We start from the raw sequence: 14,029 nt of genomic DNA on the forward strand, positions 1-14,029 counted from the left end.
CTTTTATCTTGATTTTGATCTTGCTCTTCCTCCCAGACTTGTCTGGCTATTTCTCACCCTTTTCTATGGGTCCCTGCTGGAAGGTGCTTTAGATTTGGGGCCGCTTTTGGGGCCTTGCTCTGGGCAATCCCATTTGGCTGGACTTTTACCCACGAGGGGACGGGTCACTTTGGGTGCTTCATTCAGAAACTAGATTCTTTGTCTTTTCTATACTGCACACTAAATGTAACAAGTTACCTTCCATGAAAGGTCTCATGTTTTGTCTTGATGCGGCGGACGGCAGAACCTACTTACGGCGGGCAGGTTTGGGAGTTGCCCTGTAACAAAAACACAAAACGAGCTCTCAAGACCTCACGTGGGCCCTGCCTCCTCCTGGCCGGCCCCTGCTCAGGGCGCCCCCGCTCCCACCGGTCACCGAACCCCCACGCCATGCATGGCCTTTTGAGACATGTGTGGCGTCTCTCCTCAGCAGACTAGCCCTGCCTGCTCTGGACTCCTCAAGGTGTGGCTCAGCCCGGCGCCATGTTACCCACGCACACACCTGTCCCCCCCACACCAGTTCTCTGGCCAGCGTGGCCTCCCCGAGTCAGGCTGCTCATTCTAAAGGGAGGCTCCTCCTCCAACAGTGACTCTCAGCCCCCGTGCGTGGCGCGTCTCCGCTCTGAAGTGGGGTGTGTGTGTCGAGGGAGGCTCAGGATAAAAAACGTGGGAAGGAGCCGTCCCAAGCCCAAAGCCGGAGGTAGGGCAGAGATGGCGAGCATGGTCGGCAAACCAGCCATGTTCACAGAAATGAGAAGTCCCTGGGCGCCCGCTGCTGTGGAAACACCCGAGGCACGGACGGGGGCGGGGGGCGGGGGACGTGGCATTTGAGGCCACCACCAAGAATCAGGCCCTCACTGGGGAACGGATCCCACCTTAGAGGTGACTCCTTTGACAGCGGCGACGGCTCCTCAAAGGGGCGACCCCCACCCCACCCCACCCCAGAGAACACCACGTCAGCACAACCCCCGCCCGCAGGGCAGCTCCCGCCCGCGTCTGCGCAGAAGCGGCGCCGGCCTTCCTTTCCTCAGCCCGGCCTTTGTGGGCAAAACTAAACCCCTTGTCTCCCGCCAACTCGCCAGACGCCGCTGACAGGGGACTCTGCCGAACCTTCTCAGAGGCAACCCAAGGACCCAGCCCCGAGCCCCACACCTCTTCCTGGCCGTTAGTCTGCATTAGCCAACACATGCAAACGGGGCGGCGGCTGGCTGGTAACCCTTAAACACCCACCAATCGCGGGGACGTGCAAAGGCCGATCAGAAATCCCTTGGAAGCAGGCGGATCGATTTCCAGGAATCTGGAATGAGTTAGGTGCTGTAATTAAACATAAAATTTTACTCTGAACTTCCTGGCAGCCGCGACAAAATGGAAATTATTCAGGATCATCAGCGTCTTCCTGTTATTCAATTCTAGGAGAACTTTTAAGGACTGCATACCTAGTTAAGGTTGGTGGAAAACGCTTTTGACTTCTATTTTGTTAAAGATACAAAGTGTTGCGCACCTGCGCGGCCTGAGGCCACCCGGAGGAGGGGACGGGGCTGGGGACAGGGCGGCGGGGCGCAGCACTGTCCGTCAGGCCCATGGGTCCCCCTGGACAGGGTCTCAGCTACGGTGACTTCTCACTGCTGGGACCGCTTCTGCCACGTTAGGGCCACAGAGGGTCATTTATGCTCATTCCCATCCTGTCCAGGTCATGCCGGTCGGGGACTATTTGCTTTCGTGAGGTCATTCGAGGATCCAAGATTTCTGACCAGGGGCCCCACCACTGCCTGGTCACCACGTCCCTCCTCACCCAGATGGCGGTTGGGGAAAAAGAGCAGCAGGCATCCCCACTTTGGTGCCCCCCGGCCCAGCCCCTCAATGCGTCTACACGCATGTCCCTGTGGGAGCTTGACCAGGGCCACGACCAGCAAGGGGCTCAGCAAGGTGTTCCTGGACGCACTCGAAGCTCCTATCAGAGTCTGCAAGGAGGCATGGAGAGCCGGGAGGCCAGGCCCACACCCACAGAAAGCAGCTCAACCCTTCTGGTGCTCCTGACCAAGGACCACCCAGCTGGCCTGTCTACTACCTGGCCGCGTGCAGTGGGCTGACAGGTCCCCTCCAATTCACACCCGTCCCAGAAGTTCAGAGGTTACCTTAGTTGCAAGGTCTCTGCCCACGTGGCCAGTCAAGTGGAGACAGTCTGGGAGGAGGTGGCGGGGGGTGCTCCCCAGCGTGGCTTGGCCTCACCGGAGCAGGAGAGACACGGACACGGCACAGAGCACTGGCCTGGCCACGGGGCAGGAGCGACCTCTGGTTCAGGAGGTCCGAGAGATGCTGGCAACAGGGGACAACGCCCTCGCTCTCAGTGTGGACCCCTCCAAGACCGGGGTGGGGTGTGGGGGCTGGCCTCTGCCGCTGTGAGCACCTGTCTCAGGGTCACCTGTCACCACCACCCAGGGCGCTGGCACATCTGACACCGGCACGACCCAGGAGACCCACACGCAGAGGCTGGGACTAGATGAGCAGCTCGCAGCGTGAAGGGCAGGCCTTGCACCCCGCCAGTGGGGGGCCGGGCAGCGGTCGGCAGGCCCTGCTCTTGCTGGGAGGACTGGACTGCAGCCTGCTTTCCACCGCTGGTCTCCTTTCCCGCCACCCTCAGCTGACGGTTTGGCCTAGAAGCGCAGCCAGGGAGGGACGGAGGGAAGGGGCAGAGCCCCAGCGCCTGGAGTCAGGGCAGCGGCGGGAGGGTGGGGGGAAGCTGCGTGGGAGGAAGCCCTGGAGGCAGCGCCAACACGCTGCCACGGACAGCCGCGAGGCCGCAGCTGCCACAGAGGGGTTTCTGTGGGCTTGAGCACAAGCTTAGGGCCCGGAAAAGGGGAGTGGATGTGGCACCTTCATCTTCACCTTCATCTGACTGTCCAGGCCGGGCCCTGGTGTCACCAACCCCAGAACAGTGCGGTCTCAGCCCCTTCCCTGGGGGTGTGGCAGCTGCGGGCTCCTGTTGGCTCCTGGCACTGGCTGCGGGTGTGGCTAAGTTGGGGGCAGCCAAGTATTGGAGCAGCTAAAGGGTCCCTGTGTTACCCGCCTCCACGTGGATGCGCTCAGGGAGGTGGCCTGAGGGTGGGGGAGAAACCCTCTCACAGCAGAACAGCCTCCAGGGGGCATGTCAGCAAATCCGGGAGGGCATGGATGAGACACTGACTCCATCCAGGCAGCGTCAGTCAGTGGACAAAAGTGGCCGCCCGGTGGGGTCTGAACGCCAAGTCGAACCTCCATTTTCTAGAACAGAAGATCACGAAGTTATCGTGTTCGTTTCTCTCAATCCTGGACTAAGGTGGTTTGGGCCTGTCTTAATACGTTCTCCATGCCAGCTGGGGCAAGCTTGGCTTTCCTACCTCTCTCTGTTTACAATAGAGAAAGAAACCATAAAAAGATCCCCACATTCGATCATGTACGATCTCTGCCGTCGGCCATCACAAAGGGCACGCGCCCACAGTGGCAGGAGCTTGGCGCCGCGGGGGGGGGGGGGGCTCTCCGAGCGGCCCCACGCGGCAGAGGGGAGAGTTCTAGGAGGGACTGACACGAACTGCGACTCTCAGCAGGCGAACGGCCAGCGAATCCCGAAGATGAAGGCAGTGACCGCAGCAGACAAAAGGCAAAGGGTGTGACCAAGCGACTCCTTGAAGAAGCAAGCCCAAAGGCCGGCCCGCTGGAGACCACTGCCGGCAGCGGCGGCCGGAGGAGACAGGCACAAGCAGAGGGGTCCTCGCTTTCCGTGCCTGCCCGACGGGCTGAGAGCTCACGCGGCTCCCGCCCTCAGCAAGAGGCCTTGGAGGAAGGGCCGCCCACGTGGCGGGTGGGAGGGCCTCGCGCACCACTTCTCGGAGGGCGCTCTGACCACAGCAACGAAAGCCGTGAAAGCCGCCTCCCAGGGCGCCCTGGCTGCAGGGACAGATTCAGAGGGGGCACGCAGAGAGGCTGGGCACCTGCCACTGATCTGCTCCATTGCTCCGTCCACCTAGAACGACTCGAGAGCTTCCCCACGCGCTACTGGTAACGGGGAACCAGGAACCGGCGAATGTGAGGCAGGACAGGAGGCGCCTAAACCCGACCTCACAACCCACAAAGGCGGCGGCGGGTGCGTCTCCGGGACGGAGGCACAGGACAGGCACACACCAGACAAAGCAGACGCGGAGGCGGCGAGTGCAGGGTCATTCTTCTAAGTTAAGTATTCCTTATAGGCCGGAGCAAAAACCCTGGAAATGAACCCAAATGCCAACCACGACGGTGGGGTCCAGGCCACCCCGGGTAGCCAGGGCGGGCGGCGAGCTCACGCTGTGTGGCGTGGAGGAGCCGCACGTTGAAAACCGGGGCCTGAGCCCATCTTTGCTCCGCCAGGGAACAAGGCCTGATGCCCTGAGGCAGACATGGCGCTCCCGATTCAGAACTAGAGCCGGGCAGGAAGAATTCTGGAAGAATGAGTGGTGCAGCGTGACCTCCACGCAGTGCTCTTGAGGCCCTCGGGTGTCACCGCTGAGGACACCGGCCTGGCACACAGATGCTCTGAGCCGCGGTAGGCACACGCCCGAGGTCGGTCCGGGCCCCGCCTTCCTTGCGAGCAGGACGCTGGGGGCGGACGTGCTGGAAGCCGATCTCTAGGTGAGGCCTGGTGCGCACAGATGCTAACCTCGGGAACACCAGGTCTTCCCTGAACTCTGAGACGGGGGTCTCCCTAGGAAGGTGCAGACACTGCTGAGGTACAACGGGTTGACTGGTGGTGCCCCGAAACAGATGTCCACACCCAACTCCCCGGAACCAGTGAGTGTGGCCTTATTTGGAAATGGAGTGTTTGCAGATGTGACCTAGTTAAGGGTATCATCCGAGGTCATCCTGGACTACTACAGCTGGGGCCTGGATCTCAGACCACTGTCCTTCCAGGGACACACAGGCCAGGCCTGTGAGGACAGACAGGGCTGAAGGGAGGCCACTACGTGCCAAGGACGCGGAGCCCCCAGGAGCAGGAGAGGCAGGAGGGGCCTCCCCTCACCCCAGTCACACCTGACTTCACACACTGGCCTGGGGTGAGGGGGTGTGTGGAGCTGAATGGCTGCTGCTTTAAGCCCGGGGGCTGAGGCCCTTTGTTACGCAGCTCAGGATAGGAATCCAGGAGGCCGAGTAGGCACTTCTTGTGCCTACTTGTCTCTCAGGGCCAGCCTGTCCCAGCTCTCCTCTTGGCATTGGGGAGCAGGTTCGGTCTGCGTAGGACGTCGCAGGGCGACAGGGTTGCCGGGAATCTGCAGACCGAGGCTCCCCAAGCCCTGGGCCAGGCCGAGAAACAGCTTGGCCGCTGCGCCCTTTTTTGGTTAATGGATTGGGCTTGCGGTGCCTGCCACTCAGCCAGCCTCCCAGCCCGGGAGGCCGTGGGGAGCCGCCCTCCCTCCTGGCCCTCCTTATCATGATGGATTGCCACTGGGGAGTGAGATGAGATGGAAACTAAAAATGCCTCTGCATAGCTCCCAGCACTGCCTGGCTGCTTTTACTCGCAAATCCCGGGTCGTAAACTTTTAAAAATAGGCACAGGGCTGCCAGTCTCGTTAAAGGAGACCCACTGATTTATTGAGGTGCACCCTCTTCCTCTGTAGAGGGTTCTGGAACTGGCCTGAGGGGCCTACTGGTTGTGATGGTCTCAAGTATTCCGGGAGTTCTCGTTCTCATCCCCCTTGGCTATTGATTTTCTTTCCTGCAAAGAGCCAGTGGCTTGAGCTGGAGGACCCCGTGCCCCACGGAGGCAAACGTGACCCTATAAAGCTGCCCTGTGGCTGGGCTGAAAGGGTAAGACCACCTCTCTGAGGTGACTAAGAGGAGCCAGTTGGACTGGAGGAAGCGAGGTTTTATGGCGCGGGTCAGACCGAAAGCCTCTGTAAAAGAGGTTTTTCCAAAAAAAGGGAGCCGGGACAGTGCCTCCCGGAGAGCCTGTCACTCACGGCGCCGCCGGCCAGGCCTGCTCGGATGACAGTGGAAAGCGACCTCTGCCAGGGACGCAGCTGGCCCTTGGCAGCTCAAGTCCAGTCACTGAGCTGAGCGAGCCTGGGGGGAGTGATGGGGCAGGGGGCAGGGGGGTTCCCTCACGGTCCTGCAGCTCCTTGGGCACTTCTGTCCTGCGCACCGAGGGCATCTGAGCGCTGCGCCCACCTCGGTGCCCGCCTCTGCCGAGTTCACGGCGTCCTTCACCTGGGAAGGCTTCTCCCCCGCGGACAGACCAGCCCGGCCCTGCCAACCCGCCTGGCGTGCGTGCCTGGCTCCGTCATCCGCAGGACCAAAGTCTCGAGCAGGGGTGGAGTGGGAGGCAGCTTCTATTTCTGCCCGTTCTTTCTCCCCACCGCCTGCAGGGTGCCAGCGCTGTCCCCTGCCAAGGGTGGCTGTGGTCACCGGGAACCACCTCACGGAGTGGTGAGTTCGAGGCTGTCATGTCAGGCCTTTGCAGCGGGGTCTGCAGCGCACAATGACGGAGAGGGACGGGGATCCCGGCCGTCAGCTGTGGGGCCCCGGGAGCTGGGACATTCTTTGTGTGACTAGGGGAGAAGCAGTGCTTCCAGAAGCCGGGCTCAGGGCTGCAGAACCTGTCCTGTGGGGCTGCCCTCAGGGCCCGCCACGGAGCACACGCCTGGGAGCCACAGCTGGTCACTGGCACGCCCCGCAGGGTGGCCGAGACACCTCGGCCTCGCCAGCTCTGAGGACACTGAGAAGCCCCGGGGTGGCAGCAGGCGGCGCTGGCGGAAGACAAGGCCATCAGACCCAGGTTCTTTTCACTCTTCTTGGACTTGGCTCCACTGTCACCTCATGGCATCAAGATGACTGCCCCGTCCCCACCATCGCATCCGTGTCCCGGCAGGAGGAGGAAGGTGTGTGATGGGCAAGTCAATAGGTCCCAGCCAAACCTTCTGGGACCTGCTCACAACTCATTGGCCCAAGTTGGTCACCCGATCACGCCCAGCTGAGAAAGACGCGTTTCTGAAACTCTGAACCCAGGAGTCCCGGTCACCCCCCGTGCAGGCTGGACACCTGCATGTGGCTGGAATCAACGGGCTCTGAAAGCACCAAAACAAGACACCAGGAGCAGCCCCTTCAGGGAACAGGGCTCTCTGACTTCAGTCAGGCTTCTGAGAGGTGAGGCTGCCAGGGAAGCAGGGCAGAGGGCCTAGGTAGAGGGAGTCTGGCGCAGACCCACCGCCACCTGCCCCTCCCCCCAATGGTGGCCCTGCTCGCTGCACTCCTGTGCTGGCCCAGGGCCCCAAGCCCAGGGCCCACTCCCCAGGTCAGTCCTTCCAGAAGCCCGGGGCTCTGCGCGCCGCGCTCACTGCTCAACATCTGTGCCGATGTCCATTAAATTCTCACTGAAACCAATTTATTCTATAAAGTCTTACATAAATCTGCACACGTGACCCAGGAGTCCTCACACAGGGGCAGCATGTAGCTGCGCTGGGAGCAGCATGCATGAGCACGGTCACTCTTGGGGTGGTAGCATCAGGCGCGCAGGCCAGGCAGCAGCCACCCAAGGAGAGGACACCCCAGGAGCAGAGACTGGCCCCCGCATGGCCGGGTGGCCACGGTGCCCACACACCTTGAGTCCGGGGCTGCCCCTCTGACGGGTCTGCCCGGCACATGGTCTTTCCTCGAGCAGACTGTCTCTGACGCCCACACTCCCGTCCGCCCCAGGCTTTTCCCACCTGTAGCCCAAGGAGTCGAGTTGTTTGGGGCACATGGTCACCGGCCAGGCCCCAGGCGGCTTCCCTGGAGAGCAGGGCCTGCTGGAGGGAGGCTCACCCGCCCTGCTGGAGGGCAGCTGGCTGGGTCGCCCCAGTGCTGATGTCTCTGCCAGAAATGCTGTCGCCATGACGACTGGGAGGGGAAGCATTTCAGGACCAAAAGGGACGCCTTGGAGCGGCCCAAGGTGGCACAGACACCAGGGGGACAAGAGCTACAACAGCTGAGCCCCACGGGCCCAGCCCTGCCACTCCCCGGTGTGGACCCCACGCAGACCCCTCGTGTGTCTGAGCAGAGGCCCCTGCACGAGAGCCTGGCCCGGCACAGCCCAGCCCGGAGTGCAACGGAGCCATCCACGAGGACAGTGCCTCTGTCGCGTGGCCGGCGTCCTCAGAGCAAGAGCAGCCCCTGCAGCCGGCCCACAGAGCATCCGTAGAGGCGGAGAGGAGGCTTGTGGACCACTGCACTTGGCAGGCTGCTGCGGTGGCGCGCCAGAGCCGGGTGCTGCTGAGCTGGGGGCAGGCGCGATGGGGCCCTCCAGGATGCCAAGAGCACGGTCCTTGCCTGGGGAGCTACTGTTACGGGGCTGCTTAGTTTGTGGAAGGAAGGTGGTCTTACAGGGGCTCTGAGGGGGAGGCCCCATCGCCATGGTGCTTGCTTTTCCGTCGTCCATGGTTCTCAGCCACTGCTCCAACCACTGCGGAGCCGCCTGAGCTGACTTGCTGGCTGCTGGAATAAAGTGCCACAGGCTCGGGCAGAGAGCTGGTCTCTCCCGCAGCCCTGGGCTGCCGGTCCCCAGAGACACGGGCAGGGAGGCCCAGTGGGGGCTTGAGAGGGTCTGAGAGGGCTCCTTCCCAGCCTCCAGGGCTAGCAGACACTCCTGGCCACTCTTCAGGGTACAGCAGCCTCACCCTGACCTCTGCTGATCTTCACACGGCGATCCCCGTTTTATGAGGACGTCCACCACATGACCGCTCTTAACCTAAGCAACGACTGCCTCAGCCACCCCGTCTCCAAATCCAGCATGTGGGTTTGGGGGACACGGTTCAGCCTGCACAGCTCTGCGGCCAGCCGGGTGCAGCCCGGAGCAAGTGGGAGGGGGCTCCAGCCTCCTTCCACGGGAGAGGCGCCTGGTGCAGCGAGCGGGGCCGAGCCGCTGGGGGGTCGGGCGCGACAGGGGCGGTGACCCGCAGACACGAGACGCGCACGTGGTGTGAGCCCTTTTTATAAACCTCAGACGCCTCGGTGTCAGCCCGGGCCCCGCAGCAGGAGAGCCCGAAGGCCCCCGGCCCTCCTGGGCGGGGCCGGCCCTCCCGGGCCCTGGGCTGCTGCCTCCGCTGCCCTCCGGAGGGCGCCTCTCCAGGGCAGCCCGGCCCCCCGCAATTACGAAAACTTTTAAAGGCTTATGCAGCAGCCTTTCCAGAACGCTTCGCTTCAGCCCTCCTCGTAAACAGACTGTAAAGATGCAATCAGCCCGGGCCACTCCGCTGTGATGATCTGATGTAAGCCAGGCCCTGATTTATACGCGCCGTCCAGACAAACATACCTGTGGACCATCAAGCTGGAATTTCCTCCACGCTTTCTTCTGTGCATTAAGGAACTGCTTTTATTTCTCTTTTGCCGGAGGGAAGTGATATATTTATTTTGCGGAAGGAGAAGAGCCGTGTGCGAGACGTGGGTGAGGGGCCGTGGGGAGCCCTGTGGGCTGCGTGGGGCCGCTCCTCAGCGGCCTGTGGGCACGAGGGGCGCCCTGGCAGCCCCGCCCAGCCCAGGTGATGTCAGCGCAGCGCCAGGGCGTGCGCGCCGCGCCCGGCAGGATTCTGACCAAGGCAGCCACGCGCCCACGCTGTCTTCCCCCAGCCGCATTTCAGAACAGGGGAATTGAGGCGCCCGTGGCCCCCGCTCCCTCCCAGCAGAGCCCTGGGCTTGGCCTTGCCCTCTTCGCCCTGGCTGGTAAAATGGCTGATGTCGCAGCCGCCTCCTCTCCCCAGCGCCCAGCAAGCCTGCAGCGCCCCGTCTCCCACCGTTGACTCCGATGCCTGCTCCCCTGCGTGTCTGCGACATTGGCCACGAGGCACCGCAGCCCCCCTGCTGCAAAGGGGCAGAATCCTCCCCCACCCCTCACTGTGGGTCCCTCTCTCTCTCGGGCAGCCGCTGGGCTCCCTGCGAGCTCCGTGGGTGCACTACCGAGATGCAGCGCTTGCTGGCCCCCTCCCCAGCATCTCCTGAGCCCGAGGGGTTCTGCCCTGTCCTTACAGAAGCATGGCAGACGCCCAGCCATCCACACCGCCCCCCAGTATGGCCCTAGAAGGTTTCGGGGTCTTGTGTTGGGCCTGGATGCGCCAGAGCCGAGGCTCACGAAGCCGGGGCCCTGCGGGCGCATCCGCAGCCGGCCAGTCCCCTCCCCGCCACACTCCTGCCCACGCACCCCTGTGCCACCCACCCCTGCAGGCACGGGGCACCCTCAGGACCTGCACTTGCTGCCTCTTCTGGCCAGGACACACCTCTCGCTACTCTTTCGTCGAATCTCCGCCTGCCCAACCGCAGGTCTCGCTCCACGTGGATGTGGCTCCCTGCCCTGTCTGGTGACCCACGGCTCCCTGTCCTCACACTCGCCTGACCTGGCGGCCACACGGGACCCTGGCTGTCTGTCCCCCCCACCCCAGACCGCGAGTTCTGTGGGGACAAGACACTGCCTGTCTGTCCTGGCAGCCCCAGGCACGCTGCAGGCACACGATGCATGTTGTGAAATGGAGCGGCAACGGGATGGCGTGACACGAAGCTGACAAGACACGACACCGTGTGGCATTCGTTCTAGAGGCCCAAGGAAGGCGTTTCTGCCTTTTTCTTGAGCAAGGTCTCAAAGACATTTCTATACAATGGTGAGACTTCCCCAGCCACCAGTGCCCCGGTTGTGCCGACCGTCTGGCTGCCAACTCTTGCACCCAGGGTGCCACTTTCATCAGAGCCCTGGCCTGCTCTGGAATGCCAGTGGCTCCAAGCTCCCTGCACGAGCGGCCATGCTAACGGCGGGACCGGGTAGGGCTGAGTCATGCCCAGGGGAGAAAAGGCCAGGGCTGTCCTGGCTCAGGTCAGGTGGCCAAGGGACCCCGGGCTCCTGGACAACAGGAACTGTCCTTGCCTCTCCCTCTCCCCAGGGCTGGGGCCCTTGGGCAAGGTTTGATGACTGCATTAGGTTTGATGACGGTATCAAGGTTGATGACTCTTCAAGGCTCCTGATCTCTACTGTGCCAACGGGTCCTGCCAAGTGTGCCCAGGGTCCTGCCGAGATGCAAAAGGGCCCCGAGTCTGCTCTGGCCTTGGGGTCCATTTGCCTCCTTGCTGGGGCCTCACCCTTGTGTCACTGAGGTGCCACGGGGCAGGACAGACCCTCCCTGCTGGGTTCTCTTGGGAGGCCTGGCTCCTGCATCTCTGGGGAGCAGCTGGCTGGCCTGTTGGCCACCAGAGCAAAGAGCTGGGCAATCTGGCCAGCACACCAGCCCTGCCTGCCCCCTCAGCCCTGAAGCGGCCCCTCACAAAGGCCAGGCCTTAGGGCCATGTGCAGGTGCGGCCCCGGCTCTGAGGAGGGCACGAGACTGCATCTGCAGCAGGAGGGGGCCCTCCAGGCCCTGCAGTCACCGTGTGGCTGGCTCAGCCCACGCGCAGCCGCATCCCGTGTCTGTGCTGGGCCCCATGACATGCAGGAGGCTCTGCCCACGCCAGGCGCGGCAGCTGGGGGGCAGCCTTCAGCCCTGACTCAGGAGTGGGTACATGTGTACCCCGGCTCCGCCACCCTCAGGTGGGTCATTTGGAGGGGTGGGTACCAGCGGCTCCCCATCTTTCTGCAGTGGGGCCGCGAGACAAAGAACACGGCGTGGGCTGCACGGCCTCCTCTCATGCCCTGGCTCCCGAAGAACCAGCCTGAGCTGCGACTCTCATCCCCACAAGAACCCTAAGGAAGACACTGTCACGGGGTGAGCTGTGGCCCCCACCATCTGCTCGAGCCCCAAGCCCAAAACCTGTGAGAGTGGCCTACTCAGAAGCCAGGCCTTGCAGAGGTGGTGGAGGTGAGCCGGGAGGCCCCCGGCCAGAGGCAGGGTGTTTGCAAGGGGAGGCGCTTGTGAGGACGGGGCTGCAGGGAGCTGTGTGTCCACAGCCGGGGAACACTGTATCCCGAAGCTGAGAGGTGAAGAGGCCTCACCTGGAGCCCCTGGGGAAGCCGCCCCACCCACGTCCTGCCTCAGCTCCCAGCCCCACGACTCTCAGCGGGAGTTTCTGCTTCTGGACCTGCAGCTGTGATGGCCTGTCCGGCCGCCGGGCCAGCTGAACTCCTCCAGCACCGCCGTCAGCGTCCGCCCCGGCCACGGAGAGAGGGGCTCCGCGCGGGCCACGAGCCAGCTGTAAACTGCTATTCTGGGTTTTTTCGAACCTTCCGATTTCTGCGGGCGAGCATTCGGCGCTGGCACGCTTTCTCGAGATGCGAACTCCTGCCGGGGGAGAGGCCGACGGCTGAGCCCCGGGGAGACGCGGGGCGAGGAGCCCTGTGTGCGGAGGACGGGCCCAGGCTCTTCACGGAGCTGGTGCAGACGCCCCTCCTGGTGGAAGCACCCCCCTCCCCCGGCCCCCGACCTGGGACTTGGCCTCAGGCTCCTCTTCCCGCTGTCCTCACCCCAGGGAGGAAGGCAGAGGGGAGTGGGGTCTTCCAGGAGGCCGGCAACATGAGAAGAGAGGATGGAGGGCTGTGGGGCTGCCAGGGTGTGGGCGGACGCTAAGGACAGACAGACAGGAGGACCAGAGAAGGCCAGAGGGAGAGGCAGCCCCCTGCTCCCAGGCCCAGGGTGGGCCGGACACTCTCACAGACCCAGTTCACTCGGGCGCTCACCCCCGCGGACATCACCGAGGACTAGCAGCCGCAGGGCCTCTGCCCCGTGCTGCCGCTCCGCTCGTCACTCGCTAGTGTCCTCCTGTGCGCGAGTCTCAGCTCAGTCGCCACCTGCTGGCCCCCTGCCCTGGCCCGGTGCCCTCGCAGTGCCCTGCCGTGCCACCTGGGCTGGGTCTCAGCACAGCGGTCGCTCGGTCCGTCTCCGAACCTGGCCCTCCTAGCAAGGGACACTGGCTCACGGCTGTGTCCCGGAGGCTGGATGGCGCAGACGCTCCATGAAGCACCCCCAGCTCCCTCCTCCCCCTGGAGAGCAGGACTTGGGGGGTTGTCGGGGTCTAAACCACGCAAAGGAAAAAGACTTTAAAGTGGGTGAGCTGGCCGCGTGGTGCACTTCCTGTTGGAGTTCAAAGTCAGTTCTGCCCCTGGAACTGCCCTTACGAGTTTAGATTGTTCCAGAATCCCGCTGCTGAGTGTTCAAAAGGCTCCCAGCTGCTATCAGGAAATAGCTCAGGAAGGCCTCCGTTAAACACCAAGAAACTGAGATGCAATCAGTGGGCTGGAATTCAGGAGAGTGCTGTTGGCCCAGAGCTGAAGACAGAAAGACCACGTCCAGGGCAAAGGGAGGCGAGCCTGCCCGCTGGACCTCCCCAGCCCACCTGCCGGCCAGGCCCTCCCTCCTCCAGTCCACCAGCGCAGCAGGCAGCGCGGGCCTCCTGCGGGGGGAGGGCAGTGCGGGCCCCTTCAAGTGGACTAGAATGTTCTGTGATTGCTACTTCTTCCTGCTCCTGGCATCAGCCCGTAATCTTTCAGTTGTGGTCTCGAAGGCCAAACACGAACCAGGATTTTCCATTATGGTTGCAATTTTGGCTTGTAATTTTATCACTCGAATCTAAATCCACTTCAGAAATGCCATAAACTAATTGTCACTGAATAAACTGAAACTTTTGAGGAGTTTATAAAAGCGATTTAATGAAAAAAAAAAAAAGGAAAATAGAAAACAAATGTTGCCTACAGAATTGTTGGCAAAAAGGTAAAAATTCTCTGTTTCTCTTGAAAGCCTGCCCCGGTCTCGCTGGCCCTGCCCACGGCGCGGGGTCCGGCGGCCGCCTGCTTGTGCTGCGGCGGGTGGTGTGCAGCCCGCTTGCGTCCAGGAGCGGCGGGGGTGGGGTGGGGGCGGGGCGCGGGTCGGCCGCACACGCAGGGACAGATCAGACCCCTGCCCAGGAGAAAGCACCGTGTCTCCTTGATTAAAAACAATTAACGGGCAAGTGGGCGCCGGGTTAAGTGAGTGAGTTAACTGCCAGGCGGTGACCACTTTCAGTTGCTGACGCGGAGCGTTCCAGAAGCAGGCACAGTTGTCCG

General features: G+C 62.7%; 1 long non-coding RNA gene across 1 annotated transcript in view; it reads right to left on the reverse strand.

The window, feature by feature from the left end:
* Nucleotides 1-246: 246 nt before the first annotated feature.
* LOC119248876 (uncharacterized) overlaps nucleotides 247-14,029 on the reverse strand; it is a 191,034-nt gene continuing 177,251 nt past the window's right edge. The window contains exon 5 of the long non-coding RNA XR_005125997.2: nucleotides 247-317. This is a non-coding gene — a long non-coding RNA (uncharacterized LOC119248876). The remainder of the gene's footprint in view (nucleotides 318-14,029) is intronic.

The sequence above is a fragment of the Talpa occidentalis genome, unplaced genomic scaffold (genome assembly GCF_014898055.3).
Source record: "Talpa occidentalis isolate TD23 unplaced genomic scaffold, MPIMG_talOcc4v2.1 talOcc4.17, whole genome shotgun sequence".
In the NCBI taxonomy this organism is placed as follows: Eukaryota; Metazoa; Chordata; class Mammalia; order Eulipotyphla; family Talpidae; genus Talpa; species Talpa occidentalis.